The following is a 5,123-nucleotide window of genomic DNA, read 5'->3' on the forward strand; positions in this document are numbered from 1 at the left end:
CACCAGTCCCACTTGCAGCAAAGCCCCCCCCACAACATGATGCTCCCACCCCCGTGCTTCACGGTTGGGATGGTGTTCTTCGGCTTGCAAGCCACCCCTTTTTCTTCCAAACATAACAATGGTGATTATGGCTAAACAGTTCTGTTTTTGTTTCATCAGACCAGAGGACATTTCCCCAAAAGTATGATTTTTGTCCCCATGTGCAGTTGCAAACCGTAGTCTGGCTTTTTTATGGCGGTTTTGGAGCAGTGGCTTCTTCCTTGCTGAGCAGCCTTTAAGGTTATGTTGATATGTTGACTCATTTTTACTGTGGATATAGATACCATTGTACTTGTTTCCTCCAGCATCTTCACAAGGTCCTTTGCTGTTGCTCTGGGAATGATTTGCACTTCTCGCACAAAAGTACATTCATCTCTAGGAAACAGAATGCATCTCCTTCCTGAGCGGTATGATGGCTGCATGGTACCTTCAGGCATTTGGAAATTGCTCCCAAGGATGAACCAGACTTGTGGAGGTCTACATTTTTTTTCTGATGTCTTGGCTGATTTCTTTTTATTTTCTCAAGATGTCAAGCAAAGAGGCACTGAGTTTGAAGGTAGACCTTGAAATACATCCACATCTCCAATTGACTCAAATGATGTCAATTGGCCTATCAAAAGCTTCTAAAGCCATGACATAATTTTCACAAACTGAAATTACACAAAATATTAGAATCTCAGCAAACGGGAAATGGTGGAGCGATTTCTGCATAATGCATCTTTAAAGCCTACCGTATGCTTCCCAGTCGAAACAGTTTGCGCATATATTATGACTACATTTTGTTTCGTTTCTGTGAAATGTTGGTCTTCAGCAGTTTTTTTCCCCGGCTGTTTGCACTCATTACATTTTTTCTTGAGGCAAGTTCAGTTGGCGTAGTTACGCCCTTTCGTCAGTGATTGGTCAACAGTACTACTCCTATTAGGAGTGGGAACATGAGGTGTTTGTTGTCATTCAATGAGAGATGACTAGTTTTCATAATAAATCTTTTCACTTGAGAAATACTGCACCAAGCATCTTAGCTAGATGTAAAATTGAGCTACAAAACTTACTCTGCAAAAACGTCAATTTGACAGATTTCTTGATTTATCTGAGATTCATTTTGAGGAAGTGTTTCTGGCTGTTATTGTGACGGTGGCTCAGGAGGGACAAACAGGAATTAGTTATTTTTTCTCACTTTTTCCAAAGCGGTCTTTAGTGATTATGCTTTGTAGGAAAAAAAATATGGGGAACAAATAGTTACTCTCAAGGTGACTACAACTATTTGAATACAGAAAATGACTACTTTTTAAAACTATTTGACTACAGATCTCAGAAAGGAACTACTTTTGTAAATATTTGAACACCGATCTCAGGAAGTTAATACTTTTTGGAAAATATTTGATTGGCAGCCTAATGGCAGGGCTGTTTCAGGAACTGCATGTTGAAGACACAAATAGAATAGAGCACACACTATTCCAATATCTGACAGTCATATTTGATCTACACAATACATTTTTAACTGAAAATTGTGTAAATGTCCATTCACCTGAATGTCCTTTGCCCCAGGTGTACATAATCAAGACAAACCAATTAACCAATGATATTTTGTAGAGATGCCCATAAATAAGATGCCCATAAATTAAAAACGACAATATGACTCTCAACATGCCACTGAAAATTTGATGATACCTAAAAATACTGCAGAGTAATTCAAAGCCATTTGCAAACATCAAGTTGGATGCTTAGAAAAAAAACTTTGAACCTCTTTGTCCATCTGAGGTTGTGTTCTTTTTTCAAGCACTCACTATACCATATTTAAAGGAATAGTTCAGAATACAAAGGAACATGATTTTCAAACTACTTTGGCTGTATTTGATTCAAGAAGATAGTTTTGGCATATTTAGTTTCCTTTTGACACTTAATAGCCATATATTGTTAGTTAGTATTCTCAGTAAACACTTAATATTAAACTGCATTTGGCCTGTGTAATAAAACAAATGACTTTCAGGGAGAAACATTTGACATAATACTTTGGTAATTGCATAGTCAAGTATTACTGTATTACTTTATGGCTCACTCATTCTGAAAATATATTTGTTAGTCATTTTGAAGCCGCAAAGGTAGTCTAACGTTGAGGGGCTTTCATGTCCCTCATGTATTTAATTCTAGGCTATATTAATATCTAGGAGCCTTCCAAACCATGTGCTTATGGTCATATATTTACACAAATTAAACTAACTGTTGTAGTTTTTGGTTCATCAAATATTAATTTTTTTGTTTTCAAATAACTTGCATATATTGAAATACCTTCAAATGTTATTTGGTTTTCTGAGAGGTATTCAAAACACTTTCAACTATAAAAAATGTAGACCTGTATTTGAATTTCAAAGAAAATAATAGTTGCCTTTTAGTTGAAAGTCGATATAAACTATTTTCGACTACCACAACTATTTGAAAAGTTTGTATTTTCAAATAAACTATAACTCATTTCTGCCCAGGTCTGGTATCCTCCAACCCACCTTTCTTAATACCCTGTTGCGACTCTAGGGGGAGTATTTTCATTTTTGAAAAAAAAAACATTCCCGTTTTAAACGGGATATTTTGTCAGGACAAGATGCTAGAATATGCATATAATTGACAGCTTAGGATAGAAAACACTCTAAAGTTTCCAAAAACTGTAAAAATATTGTCTGTGAGTATAACAGAACTGATGTTGCAGGCGAAAGCCTGAGAAAAATCCAATCCGGAAGTGCATTCTGTTTTGAAAGCGCTGCGTTCCAATGAGTCCCTATTGAGCAGTGAATGTCTTCTCAACCAGATTACTCTTTCTCCGTATTCCCCAAGGTGTCTACAGCATTGTGACATAGTTTTACGCATTTATGTTGAAGAATAGGCAGCTACATTGCGCAAGTGGTCACCTGATGCTCCCAGAGAGAATCTTGCGTAAAATACAGAGGTAGCCATTACTCCAAATGGTCCTACTGAAAAATGAATTGTCCCGGTGGATATATTATCGAATAGATATTTGAAAAACACCTTGAGGATTGATTATAAACAACGTTTGCCATGTTTCTGTCGATATTATGGAGCTAATTTGGAATATTTTTCCGTTTTCGTGACTGCAATTTCCAGGCGTTTTCTCAGCCAAACGTGAAGAACAAACGGATCTATTTCGCCTACAAAAATAATATTTTTGGAAAAAAGGAACATTTGCCATCTAACTGGGAGTCTCGTGAAAGAAAACATCCAAAGCTCATCAAAGGTAAACAACAAAGCTACCTGCTGCTAGCTGGACAAAATGCTATGCTAGGGTATTGATAAACTCACACAAATGCTTGTCTAGCTTTGGCTGTAAAGCATATTTTGAAAATCTGAGATGACAGGGTGATTAACAAAAAAAGGCTAAGCTGTGTCTCAATATATTTAATTTGTGATTTTCATGAATGGATATTTATGTCCGTTGCGTTATGCTAATTAGTGTCAGGCGATGATTACGCTCCTGAATGCGGAATGGCAGCTCCTTATGTCTGCCTATGGCAATTCACTTGACACAGTCATGACGCAAACCATTACGCAAGTATACGTAATTGTATAGCTGTATGCCCAGACAATTTGCTGGCCTAAAAAACTGTTTCTGTTATGATAGTGTTAAATATGTTGTCTTAACGGTTTATTATATGTTATATTATCATGATGTAGGACTTATGACAGAGGGTTCATGTAAAGTGTTATCTAGCAGAGCTCTGTATTAGTGATGTGCAATTTGCGAACGATTCGTTCTTTTTACTGACTCATTTTCTGAGTAATCTGTTCAATTTTAGTGCTTAGTTCGACATGTTGGCCGCAATTAAGTGTAAAACAGGATTAATATGAGCTCCTCTGGCAACTTTGGAGACGTGCTCCGACCAACAACTGTCTGTCATATATGCGTGCAGGCAAAGTAGATCAGGCAGCATAGAGAAGAGAAATGTATGTTTAGAACTGATCATTATCGCATGGTGCAAGAATGAATGCAATTCATTGATTATAGAATTATATGATGGACACAGCTTTGTAGAACCAAAACATTTACAGCCTCTGCTCAACAAACTCGTCTGGGGTGATTCAGTTGTAACGATATTGTGCTAATCACCCTTACGGCAGTCAAGCAACGCATTCCGCCAAGAGTAATTTACAATCTAGTCTGGTTGCTGCCCACAACTAGCCCTCATTTCAAATGTATCTTGAAATATCCATGGGAAGTAGGGGTGCTGAAAACATCTCCCCAGGTGAAAATAATCACAGAACACCCACCCCCAAATTACTTTCCTGCCCAATAAATTGTTATTTGTATGCCCAGAAATCATGAAACCTGAGCTCTAGGACCATGCCTCAGGACTACCTGACATGATGATTCCTTGCTGTCCCCAGTCCACCTGGCCGTGCTGCTGCTCCAGTTTCAACTGTTCTGCCTGTGATTATTATTATTTGACCATGCTGGTCATTTATGAACATTTCAACATCTTGGCCATGTTCTGTTATAATCTCCACCTGGCACAGCCAGAAGAGGACTGGCCACCACATAGCCTGGTTACTCTTTAGGTTTCCTCCTAGGTTTTGGCCTTTCTAGGGAGTTTTTCCTAGCCACCGTGCTTCTACACCCGCATTGCTTGCTGTTTGGGGTTTTAGGCTGGGTTTCTGTACAGCATTTTGAGATATCAGCTGATGTACGAAGGGCTATATAAATACATTTGATTTGATTTGTTATTTTGACTGAACGAGTCAAAGATCAGAGTCAGTAAAAAGAGCTGAACTTCCCATCACTATTCTGTAGGCATGGCATTATGGCACAGCTTCTACTGGCTCACATAGGAGCTGTGCCATAATGCCATGCCTAGGAGTACGTTTAGAAAGCTGAACAGCCACACAGCCAAATAAATGTAATAGTGTGTGAGCGGACCAAGTAATTGGGCGTCACTATAAAGCGGTAAGGTGGAATAAACGAGTCAGGAGTAGGCTTTCTTGAACACAGTTCTCTATTGAGGGCATTTGGTCAACACAAACACTCCAACATAATCAATGAAAATCTTCCAAGGTAAAACATACATCTTCTCCAGATGAAACAG

Source organism: Oncorhynchus tshawytscha, unplaced genomic scaffold, assembly GCF_018296145.1.
Source record: "Oncorhynchus tshawytscha isolate Ot180627B unplaced genomic scaffold, Otsh_v2.0 Un_contig_15607_pilon_pilon, whole genome shotgun sequence".
In the NCBI taxonomy this organism is placed as follows: Eukaryota; Metazoa; Chordata; class Actinopteri; order Salmoniformes; family Salmonidae; genus Oncorhynchus; species Oncorhynchus tshawytscha.